The following is a 13,400-nucleotide window of genomic DNA, read 5'->3' on the forward strand; positions in this document are numbered from 1 at the left end:
CCATCCATCCATCCATCCATCCATCCATCCATCATCAATCCATCCATTCATCCATCATCCATTATCCATCCATCCATCATCCATCCACCAACCATCATCCATTCATCCATCCATCCATCATCCCTCCACCCATCCATCCATCCACCCATTCATACATCCATTCATCCATTATCTTTACTTGCTTGTTCCTTTCTGGGTCGAGCGGTCACTGCTGCCCGTGTCCAGCAGTCACTGTGCGAGAGGCGGGGGACACCCTGAACAGGTCTCCAGTCCATCACAGGGCCACCAACAATTTGAATGAAATCTATGAAACGAGTTGTTATTAAATTTTAAATTAACACATTTTGGAGCCTGATATCTTGCATGAGATTGTGCATAACATAATTTTCAACGTTTGACCTAAAATGTCTCTTAGTCTAAAACTCTAAGAAAGGCGATAAGGTGATACGCATTTTCTAATAAACATATTAGGCCTTTAATTTTTTCATTCTAAAGAGGCAAAAGACTTGCTGGAGTGGCACGCGTAAATATACACAGAGCTGTTGGTTCCTGACTGTGGTCTACATGTTTAGTGTTTCCCTGCTGAGAATGGCGGATTCACAAGATTACGATTTGGACCCAAGGCCTTGGTTATATCTGAGAAGCTGCTGCTGGTGATGTAAGGCGCAGAGCCTTCATCCATAAGAGAAGAAACCGAGAAGCTGGCAGGAGGAGTAGGAGAAGGAGGAGGAGGAGAGATTAGCCGGAGCTGTGAGGTTATGCTTCTCTGGGCTGATGACTCACCTCGCAGCACACACAGAGAAAAGCACTGCGACAGCACTGAGGTGTGACTCTCTGCGAGTGCCTTTCATTACTCTTGGTCGTCTTGGTGCAGTGCATTCATGTGAAGAGGACTTTCTCCGTGAACTCCTCTTTGTTGGGCGCCTAAGCAATAAATCACAGCGTTCCAGCGGCAGTGCTTCTTGGGGCTCTCGTCCAGGTTTGTCTCCACTGGGAGCAGCCACTGAGTCCCACAAACCAGCTTTGATTTATTTTTTTTTGCTGTAGGAGGAAAAAGTGGATGAGCGGAGTCTGAGGACACAGGAAAGAAGGGCAGTCCCGTCTGTCCTATTTAGGCTCTAAAATAAAAGTACTTAGTGTGTTATTGGCACACACTTGTGTGCCTGTGTGAGCATACGACCATTGCTTTGTAAGAGTGAGGGAGTGCGTGTGCATGAGGTGCACAATAAGAGATGTCAGCAGAGGGTTCTCATGTGAGAAGGGTAATGATGGGGGAGGCTGCTTGGAGCCATTACTGTGGAAATGCAGAGTGGGATGTGGGGGGGAGGGGGGGTGCCAGTGTAAAATCAAAGTGCTGCAGTACAGTGTGCATGGATATGCAGTGGGCTTCAGACTGCAGCACAGCCACTGACCCACTGCTGTGTCAGTCCTCCCCCACTGACACACTACCACTGGCTTACACACAAACACACACACACGATGGATGGAGGGAACTTTGGGATAGTGTGTGTTTGTTTCCTAATCCACTAATGGCTGCCGTGTCTTCCATGTCTCATGATGATGTTTTCCGTCTAGTTCATCAGAGCGTTGTCTTCGTGGCGTTCTGGTTAATGGAAGGTGGCACAGTGCTGCGCTTGTAGCTTTCTCTGCTCACGACTCCATTAGAGGCCTATTAGTTAACTGGTGATAGCACTCGAGACGCAACTAACAACTAAAGGCGTGTATTTTTATGAAGATGGATGCTGAGTGCTGAATGACTCGGAGGTAAACTGCTGAAGAAGCAAAATACAACGAAGCACAACACTAACCAACAGCTAAAAGGATCGCAACACAATCTAAAACCCTAAGGTAGTGCAACATGAGCTAAAAATAACAAAAATGTAAATAAACTCTCAAAGTATCAAAAAGCTAGCTAAAAATATCAAAAGGCTGGCTGTAGCTAAAATTAGCAAAAGGCTGGTGAAAAGCTAAAAGTAGCAAAAGGATAGCTAAATGTCTCTAAAAGGTAAAACTGGCAAAACTTCTAAAGTATGAAAACGCTAAAATTAGCAAAAGACTGGCTGAAAACTAAAAGTACCGAAAAGCTAGTAGGTATTAGCCAAAGATAGCTAAATTTTTCAAACTAGCTAAAGGTAATTAAAAAAGTAAGTAAAAATTTTAATTGAGTAAAACACTGGGTAGAAGCTAAACAAGCGAAACATTAGCAAAATGCAAAAAGTACAACAAATACTTGCTAAAATTTAAAAGTAACAAAAGCTTTGCTAAATGTATCAAAAGGCCAATTAGAAGCTAAAGGTAGCACAAAGCTAGAAAAATTCTTAAACTGTTAAAAACAGTAAAATGGTGGCTAACAGCTAAAGTGGTAAAACAGTACATAAAGGCTAAAATTTGCTAACTTAATTTGCTAATTAGCTAAAAGTTAATGAGCAGAACATTAGGTAAAAGCTTACAAAAGATTATATAAAATCTAAAGTAGCATTACGGTAGGTAAAAGCTAAAATTAACAAAAATTAGCTAAGACCTAAAAGTATTATAAGAACACAAAAATCTTTTGTGATCGTGCACATCTTTTTTCAGTATTTGATCAAAGCAGCTAAATCCATCTGATTTTTTTTGTTTAATATTGACAAATTCTGGGAAATGAAGTGTATCTTATACAAAAGTTCCCATCGACTGCTGCTATTGCTGCTTGGACGTGTAAAAATATAAAGCAGATATAAAACCTCATTGATAAACCTTCTGAGAACTGATTTGGCTTTTTCTGTAAATTAATATCACGGCCCTTAAGCTTTTTCTCACTGGTCAGCTGACTTAAAATTACTAAAAGTGTATGAAACAAGCTCCCACACAAAGTGGCAAGTTCTAAAAATGTTTCATAACTTCTTTAAATTACTTTTTTAAATATTCCTACACACAGATATCATGAGAAGGTTTCCAAAGAATGAATGTGCGTTTGAACAGATGAGCGCTGGATAAATTTAGGCTTCTTTCATGCCCTGAAGCTTTTTCTGCTTCAAGCCACCCAGAAGTTATTTGGCATCAACAAAAAGGGCAGATTTCAGTTTCAAAAGAGGTCTGATGTTCATTTTATTGCATTACTGCTCATGGGCTGTTTGTAGTTGCTGTGATCTCTCAAACACATATTTACACGAGTCCACCGTGTCGTGGGGGATTTTTTTCAGCATAACTAAAGAAGTTTCATCGTTGTGTAATTAACAGCTCGTCCAGTCTACCTGTTCCTGTGTTTTCAGCTGAGTCTCTGACAGAGAGGACTCAGTTTCCATCCATCAGTCCTCTCAGACATCTTTGTTTAAGTCTGACTGGTGAGTTAGAAGTGCACGTCTCAACCTCAGCTGAGAAATCAGCTCACTAAGACCTCAAAGTCCAGACTAATCGACTTACTGTGAAGCTCAGGAAGCCACCGGCGTGTCAGTCTATTGACTGGAAAACAAGCTTCTGTTTGCTGCTAATGACAGGTGAAACAAGCACAGTGAACTGAGGCCGAGCTGCCTGAACCTCGTCTCCGTGGATTTAACAAACTCTCAGTCCGTGTCCGTCCACAGCAGGGCTGAGACGCACACTGTTCTCTGTCCAGGACAAAATAAACGTGTTTGAGTTTAAAAAGACTTAAATGCTGTCGGCGCAAAAACAGGAACGATACTGTAAGAATTTAATGAAATGGCCTGTAATAAAAATTGGCAGGAATTTTAGGAGTTCATCAACACGTTAAAAAATACAAGTCGTGAAAACAGAGGTTGCAGAAATGGTGCATGATAGTTTGTACACCAGATCCCTGCGCTTTAGTTATTATCATGAACTTATTATGCAAGTTTCTACATTTATCATGATTATTTGTTCATTTTTAGACTTCCATATTTATTTAACATTTTCTTTGTGTTCTACAAGCAGTATTCTTTCAGCATCACATTATCTCAGACTAAAACAACTGGTACAAACTAAAAACTCTAATAAAACCAATAACTTTGCACAGCAGAGTCATTTTATAATAAGGTTAAGTGTTTAAGTCTGACGTTCTTATTTAATATCTTCATTAAAGCACCCAACAAACTGCACGGCTCCATGGAGTACGAATGACGTCATTTCTAAGGCTGATATCCCACTTCTGAGAAACACTGAATCCAACTTTAGTCAGTTAAGAGAAGTTAACCCACATTTCCTGATATCTGTAAATCACATGTGTCAAACTCAAGGCCCGAGGGCCAAATGTGGCCCTCGTTGACATCTTATCTGGCCCCTAAGATGATATGTTAAGCCTCAAATATTTTTATAATTTGAATTTTTTCAGTAATCTTTGATTGTGATGCCAAAAGTGCAACAGAGAATATCAAATGAGACCAATCAAACTCTTGTTGAGGAGCCTGCAACCAAGAAAAGATGTTGGGTATCTAACTTGAGTTAATGTACATTCTGAAACTGACCCTTAGTTTGAAAAGGTTTTAATTTTGGCCCGCTTTTATTGAGTTTGACATTTGTGACACGTGAAACTGCGTTTTTGAAGCCCCTGCTTAAAAGCTGGAGCTTCAACGCAGGGTTAGACTTCATCACCCAAACTGTTCTGTTATTGTTGCAGTGGCACGTCTTCTTTAACATGTGCACATAAAAAAAAATATAATAGTGTTTGAATAATCCCAGATTTTTACCAATCCTTCTAAAGGAAAGGGACAATAAAATGAGAGATTAACGACTTCAGGCTATCAGCAGAAAAGATCAGCTACACCCATACTGTAATGTAATCATGTCAAAATCCTTAGTAATTTACACAAAAGTAGAATTTTACTTGATTTGGACTCATTTTAAATAGTAGTTAAGTTTTTTTTTAATCAATGTAAAAGACAAAAATATTTCGGGTGCAACAGTAAACAGTTTTAGTTAGAATACAATATAATAAGAAAGTAGCTTAATTTGACATTTAACAGACAATCAAAACAGCAAAATAAAGTGTTTCAGTAAAGGAAGCAGTGTTGGAAATAAATCAGCCCAATGTTTACTAATGTAAACATACAATGGCCAGACACTTTATTATTAATACCCTTTTTACACAAATTGTTAATCAGTCAATCACACTGCAGCAGCCTAATGTCTTCAAGCGTGTTGATGTGGTGAAGATGAGCTGAAGTTCAAACTGAGCACCAGAATGGGGAAAGAAAGAGGACTTAAGGGACTTTGAACGTGGCGTGGTTGTTGGTGTCAGATGGGCTGGTTTGAGTACTTCAGAAACTGCTCATGGAACTTTTACAACCATCTCCAGGGTTTACAGCAAATGATTAAAAAACAGAAAATATCCAGAAGGTTGCAGTTAATGTCAGAGGTCAGAGGTCAGTGGGCAGGCTGGTTTGAGATAACAGAAAGACAACAGTAGCTCAAACAAACACTTGTTACAAACAAAGAACACCATCTCTGAACACACAGCATGACCTTGAAGCAGATGAGCCACAGCAGCAGCAGATCACTTCAAGTGTCACTCCTGTCAGCTAAGAACAGGAAACTGAGGCTACAGGTTAAACACGCTCACCAAAATTGGACAATAAGAAATTTAAATAAGCATGGCCCATTCTGATGAGTCACTGAGCTCCAGTGGTCTCCATGGTCACCAGATCTCAGTCCAGTCGAGCACCTTAGGGGCGCGGTGAAACCGGAGACTCACATCACGGAGGTGCAGCCGATCAATCTGCAGCAACTGTGTGACGCTGCATGAGCTGAGCCGTAAGCTGGACACGATTTCTGAGAATCGCAGGCCACTTGCAGCTCCTGGAACTCACTGGCGGGGAGGAATCGACCTCGGAGAAGACTACAAGCTCGGCCCAGCAGTGGGACCACAAAATTTGGCTCTTTGATATCGCCACTGAAACGTACCAGCAGAATTAATTTCAATTCAGTTCAACCTTTATTTAGACAGATAAACCACATTGAGCCTCGAAGACTCATCAACAAGTGAGACCTGTTTAGACAGACAAAAAAAGTAGTGAAACTGGACACATGTAGGAAATGAAGGCAAAAAATTCCTATCAAAGTCTTTCTTCTTGGCTGAGAAGAAAGACCCTGATAATGAAAAAAACCACCCTATCACATACAAGCACATGGTGACATAGACATTCCGGGGGGGGGGGGGGGGGTGACAACAAGGGCGGTGACAATGTCCAAGGACGCACTCAGGGGTATTATAGGAGTTCTGATAAGGATGGAATAATCAGCCAGTTCCCTCTGATGAGATCCGTAAACATTTTCGAAAGGTGTCGGAGAATGGCCAAGGACAACGTAATGAGAATCAAGAGTCCTGAAATGCTGACACAATGTTTATTCAGCTGGTTCCCTCAGGTTGATTAGTGGAATTCCTCGATGGGAGGGAGGGGAGCAGAGCATCAGATTACAGGACCTCCAGGTGAATTGAGATAGGGTGGCCTGCAAAGACAGCCAAGGGAGCCAGATTCAGATAAACAACGTTTGTTGTTGGTCAGGCAGAACTTTAATTTTTATCTGCCTTGAGTCTTTGCTGGTCTCATATAAATTCTAAAAGGTCCAGATTACGTGGACACACCACTGATCTGTGCCTGAGAATATTCCCCGAGATTTGATCCATCCTGCCAGTGAGTCCTGGGGGCCGTATGTGGCCTGCGACTCTCACAAATCACATCCAATTTGCGATCCAGTCCACTAAGCAATAGAGTCTGGGTGCACAAGGCACGGCGTAAACCTTCATACTATAAAGGCAGACATGGAAATTCAAGCAGAGGCTGCCTGACCCAAAATAAGTGTGTTATCTGAATTTGGCTTACCCAGCCTTGAATTGGCCAACTATCTCAAATTTCTGCTGGTTTTTTATGTGATTGGGAAGATCTGTCCCCCCTCCCCTATCGCTCCCCTCCCGAGGACATCTGTGGATCTGTGTCAGAGTTGAGCCGGCTGATAGACACTGTGTCATCTTTATCAGGACTATGGAACTTACTGGCAGTCTCCACGGACAACTCACTGCCCTCGTCGGCCTCCTCATGCATAAATGTATTATGATGTCATCAGTGTTGCCATTTCATGTGCTGAGGTTATGTTTTTGCGACTTTCACACTGTGTCCCATCTAGGACACTGAGAGATTTTACTTTTTTTTTACACATACACTCCCCCTCGTGTTTCTTTTTCCGTATCTGAAAAAAGGGCTGCGCCTCTCGAGGCCGGCGGCCTCAGTTACCTCTGTCTCTCCATGTCTGTTTGTTTATGTTTCTCTCAGACGGGCTGTACTGAAATGTATTTGTGCTGTGCTTCGGTGCAATGACCTTAAAGCTGATTATGACTCTGATGCTATCACGTCAATGTTTAACTTTAGGCTGTTCCCTTCTGCAAAGGTTGTCACAATGAGTGGACTTACATAAAAAATGTTGGCAGATGTTTTGGAGCCCCCCTCCTGACACAACCTGGACTCAAACCTGCAACAGGATTACAATAACAGAGTTTTAACCACAACCTCTATCACAGTCTTTGATGCTATCAAGTTAATAAAACCCAAAATCCCTAAAAAAATGTTTTTAACACCTTGGGGCTTCTATGCCAATAAGAATTAAAGCAGTTCTGGAGGCAAAAGCTTGTCCAACCAAGTTCAAGGTGTAGCTAATGAAGTGACCAGTGAGTGTCAGTAACTGGTTGTGTGTGGTTTGCCCACTTTGACAAAGGACTGACGGAAGCAGAAATGACACTTTTTAATCCATACACAGTATATGTGTTGCTCAGCGGTGCATAGGATCACGTATTTAGGCAAATCAAATTTATAAAACATTCCTGAAATACTGTTTGCTCGTTTTTCCTGCAAACCCATCACGAGTTGCATTTCCTCTAAGGCAGGAGTTTTGTACAAACTGTACAAAATAACAAAGGATCTCTCACCCTGCATTACCATAACCCTTCAAAAACACTTACAACAGTATTTCCTGCATTAACTTCACACATGAATATCTTAATTTTTGGCGTTTGTTATTTGAACTGCAGCATTAGTGTGGCACTGGCTAAAATAGTGGCTTAGCTGGAAAAACACATGTAGCACAAGCAAGAAGAAAAAAAAAGTGATTTAAATACGTAATCAGGGAGTTTGTGTCCCAACGGAGCTTTTATGTCTGGTAATGCCCTTAAACTAGAGCAGCGCAGGCTGACATGGCTCAGTGTTACAGTGACGGTCTTTTACATGAAAAACCGACTAAAATCAGTGTTGAGTGTTGGATGAAAGATGCAACATGTACAGCATGCAGTGTGAAAATATAAACTACAGAGAGTTGCTTCTTTGTGGGTGTGAATACGTTAATAAGACATACAGTACTGTGGAAAGTCTGCTTTGTAGAACCATGAAATGGCAAGTTCCTTTTTTTATTTTGGAAAATAAATATTTTGAAACTGCAAAAATTATGACAAGAATGAAAATACCCATGCCATGCCAAACGGTGGTGATAATGTACAATAACGACACATCAAAATACAAAGTCAGAACTTCCTGAGCGTGTGAAAAAGATGTAATTTTATGCCAACTAGACCAACTTTACCTGACACACCTGGCTGCCATGGGCTAAGAGGAAAAACAGTAAAAGACAGTGATGTTGTTTATTTTACTTATTATTTTTACACAAGGTTTTAATCACAACTGGTAACAATTAGTGACAATACTCAGGCATCTCTTAAAGGCCCTGTCTTGCTGAGCTGTGACTGATGGGAGATGAGTTGGTGAAAAATATATCTCGAAGTTGTGGAAAAATTGTGATAAAATACGTGAAATTCAAGCTGCAGTCTCACTCATCACTGAGTGTTTGTGACCTACGAGCCCTGAGCCGACACGTGGAGCAGGCGGTTGATTTTTAAATCACAGCTATTTGTTGTACATGTGGCATATTTTGTATATCTGTATTCTTGGCTGTGCACATTGTTTTGTTATCCACCATCACTGACATCATATCCACCTTGAGAGCTGCCCGAATTGAATCTCAACCGACTTCAGTGAGTTGAGTCACTTTAGTGAGCCACTCAGATTAACCTGAGTCCTTTTGAGGGTTTTTAACAACATTCTGTTAGCAAATGGTTCTGGTCAGTTTGTGATACGTGTACTCCTGGACCTTACTGCTGCTTTTGCTACTGTTGACCAGAGTATCCTTATATTGTGGTTAGAACACTGGGTTGGGATTACAGGTGCAGCATTAGAATGGTTCCATTCTAATTTGAACGACAAGAGCTTTTGTGTTAAGGTTGGTAATAGTGTATCTGCTTCAGTGCCTCTTTTCTGCAGGGTCTCGCAGGGCTCAATTCTTGGACCCCTTCTGTTTTCATTCTATCTGTTCCCTTTGGGGTCTATCCTGAGGAAACATGGTCTTTCAATTCATTGTTATACTGATGATTGTCAGATTTACTTGCCCTTAAAACCTAATAGTTCTTGCTCCATTCACACTCTGCTAACATGTCTTGATGACATTAACTTATCAAATATTTTAAGTTTTAATAACCAGAAGACTGAAGTCATTGTGTTTAGCCCTATAGCTCTATCGCTGTCTCTGATCCTGTAAACCTTGACCCTCTTGAGTCATATCTTAAGCAGTCTGTTACTAATCTCGGGACGGTTTTAGACTCAAGTTTAATAAACAGATTAACTCTGTTCTGCAGAAAAACTTCTTCCAGTTAAGGCAGAGAGCTAAGCTTAAGTCAATGTTGACCAGATCTGACCTTGAAAAACTAGTCCTCGCCTTCATTACAACCTGACTGGACTACTGTAACGCATTCTATGATGGGGTCAGTCAGGTTTCTTTTTCATGTCTCCAGCTCGTCCAAAATGCTGCAGCTCGGCTCTTAACAGGATCTCATTGACGCATATTACACCAGTTTTGTTATCCCTTCACTGGCTCCCTGTACGTAACAGGATAGATTTTAAAATTATTAATATTATAATTACTATATATATATATATATATATATATATAATTTTTTTCATCCCATTTCCACTTAATGATTTAATTTTTTTAAATCATAGTAAAACTTGAGGAATTTTTTTTAAGCTGTAATGGAAAACGTGAGTTTTTATTCTGTGAACTACAAAAAGGAAAATAAACATTTCAGAGTTTAAATCTTCAGAATTTATTATAATTCACTGATCATAAATGTTTTATCCTTATAGTATAGGCCTTTTAAAGTAAACATTTTTATTTTACACAAATAAAATGGCAGGGACCAATGCAGACATGTTCCTGTTTTTAGTTTTCTACATTCGCCTTAGAATCTAGCTGTTTTTTGTTACTTTTCTTTTTTTAGCCATCCTATTTGTTAAAAAAAAAAATCTGTATGCCTTTTTATAACTGTCTATTGTTGTCCATTGTTGTCATCATTCTTTGTTGAAATCAGGTCTCTTGTAAATGAGTCCTCGAGGCTCAATAGGATTTACCTGTCTAAATAAAGGTTGAAAGAGAAAAAAATTCTCCTGTTGACCTTTAAATGGCCTTGCATCCTCATATCTCTCTGAGCTACTGGAACCATGCGTTCCTTTTCAGGCCCTGAGATCATCTGACCTGCTGCTTTTGGCTGTTCCAAAAACAAGATTGAAGCTCAGAGGTGATCAGGCTTTTTCAGTCATGGCCCAAACTTTGGAACAATCTGCCCCCCAACATCAGGAAGGCCACTTCACTTCCTGTTTTTAAATCTCTGCTTAAAACACATCTGTTTTATCTAGCTTTTTACACAGTGTGATTTGATTTAGTATTTTATTGCTCTGTATTTTTATGGGGTTTTTTTGTGTTTTTTTTTTTTTTTTTTACCCTTTATTTAAACAGGTAGTCTCATTGAGTCACAAGAACTCATTTTCAAGTGAGACCTGTTTGGGAGCAAACTATGGGGGTTACGGATCTTGCTCAAGGGCCCAGGGTGGGGCAAATGAGGGTGGAGGCAGGTGTAGGTGTTTCACTTTTTCCACCCACATTTTGATGTTGTCAGTCTGGGGAGTTGAACCTGCAACTTTCCAATCACATGTCCATCTTCTCTAACCTCTGCACCACCACTCCCCCAATCTGCTTCTTTTGATGCTTTTAATTAATTTTCGGTTCTATCATTACTTTTATTTTGTGTTTATTCCATTAAATTACCCCCACTGATTTTTTATTGTTAAGCACTTTGGTAACAGCTGCTGTTTTAAATGTGTTTAAGTTGACTAGACTTGATCTGAGTCCATAAAGTTAACCAAATTTACCAACTCTAACTGAGACTACAAACCCTGACCCAGGCCCTGTCTCCATGTGAAAGATATCTGGAAATATTAGTGCCTTTTTCCACAATGATTGTGGAAAAGGTACATGTTTATACAGATATACTGTGCTCATTGAATCTAATGTAGTTTCCATGCCAGGCCACTAGCTGGCACTGTGATTTTTGTATTTTAGCGAGTGACACGTTTGATGAGCGCAGACACATTGGCATGTAAACAGTTACATCCAGCATGGTTAATACACAAACGTCCGATTGGATTGGGACGAGGTTGGGTTGCTCCTACATGTTGTCAAAAGTGAGCAGCCCAAAAAGCACTCTGCTATCCGTCATGGTTACCGTTGTTCATCTACTCACACAAGTGCAGAAAAAGTAATTGTAGCTGTTTGACGTGCACGTGACTAAACACGGACGTCGGGCATTTCCAAAAACCTCCACTCTGAGACAGCAATCGGTGCACCCCTAATATATATAGCAGGCAACAGGCGACATGAAGGACCCCACTCACCCAGCACACACACTTTTTGCCCCACTCCCCTCAGGAAGGAGGTTGAGGAGCATTAAATGCAGAACCACTAGACTGAGGAACAGCTTCTACCCTGAAGCTGTTAGACTCATGAATCTCTAACCAGAATAATCACTGAGAAAAAAATCGCTGTAATGCCACTTGAATGTTGATATGTGCTACTGATTATCCATGCTGCTGATTTATTTCATGTTGCTGTATTCATTCGTGCTCACCTACTCAGACAGACTCATGTTCATGTTGTTGTTGTTCAACATATTGATTTTATACTAGTAATGCTTAGTGTATTCTTAGTTCATATCTTAGATTTTATTACTGTTTTTCTTTTACATTTTATACTTTTGTTGGATGTAACTAGGACCCTGTGTACACAATTTTGTTCCACCACATGTACCACATGTGGTGCGAATGACAATAAAGAAACTTGACCTTGACATTTTTTCTCTCTCTCTCCCCCCCCCCCCAAAAAAATAGAGTAGTTGTCAGTTTATATTTAATAAAATTTGTTGTAGTTTTGTCCCACAAAGTCTCTTAAGGAGGTCAAATGACATAATTTAAATTTGATGTTTTTATTTTTGACAGTGATTTATTTAAAAAAAAAAAAACTTTTATGGAGGATATAATCTGTAAAAATAGCATGTATGTAAAGGGTTTATAACATTTATTGTCATAAAGTTAACGAACAGTTTGAGGGTTAAGCGAATAAGAAAAAAAAAAACATGAACTGATTAATTTTTCAGGCCTGGCCCAGTGGGGGCTCAGGAGTCGCCCGAGGAGATCTAAATTCTTAGCTCCGCCCCTGTAAGCCTTCATTTCTTCCCGGAAGTATTACGTAACAAGAAGACGCTTCCAAATCCAAGCTGAGATTTTCTTTTTTTACGACAAACTTTGGGCTTCATGAACAGAACCACAACTGAGCATCTCTGAACGAATCCGTCTCCTGACAACATCCACCCCCCTCCTCCTCCCTCCCAATCCTCTGACTACACTAAACACACACTCCCCCACCTCTCTCTTATTACGCACACACTCACACACGCGCGCGCGGCCGCCTGGACTCTGCAGCGTTTTTTAAGAGTGTTTCCAACCCTGGACAGGAGGGAGGGAGGAGGACGGAGAATAATGTCCACATCCTGGCCGTGCTCATCATGATTTAAACACGCGCGCACAGATAAATGAGCAGGCGAGCGGATCGGCGGTCCGGCTGTAGCTGCACACAGACATGGGTCTCGGCGGTTCGGCACCTCTCGCCCAGCTCCTCGGGGAGTGTTTCTGTCAGTCCTTCAGCGCTGGAAATGGCGATGATGTGATGCTGAGCGCGGAAGACGCAGCGGAGGCGGACACCAAGAAAAAAGAGGAATAATATAAAAAGACTACAATTTAAAAAAATAAAAGCGAGATATATGATCAGCCGTGCTTTTCTTTGGGTTGGATTCTTAGTCGCAGCGGTGGACAGCATACCATGGTGAATTACCAGAAATACATTACTGTGATGCAGCTGGCTCTGGGGGTGACCGCCTCCAACAAAGAACATTGTCTTCCACCCAGGAAGCGGATGTGGTGAGTATCAGCCTCCGTGCAGGATGAGGGTGATGCTGATGGTGGGGATGCAGGGTTTGGCTGATATAAGCCGGGAAAAGATGGTGA

The sequence above is a fragment of the Nematolebias whitei genome, chromosome 10 (genome assembly GCF_014905685.2).
Source record: "Nematolebias whitei isolate Nwh7 chromosome 10, NemWhi1, whole genome shotgun sequence".
In the NCBI taxonomy this organism is placed as follows: domain Eukaryota; kingdom Metazoa; phylum Chordata; class Actinopteri; order Cyprinodontiformes; family Rivulidae; genus Nematolebias; species Nematolebias whitei.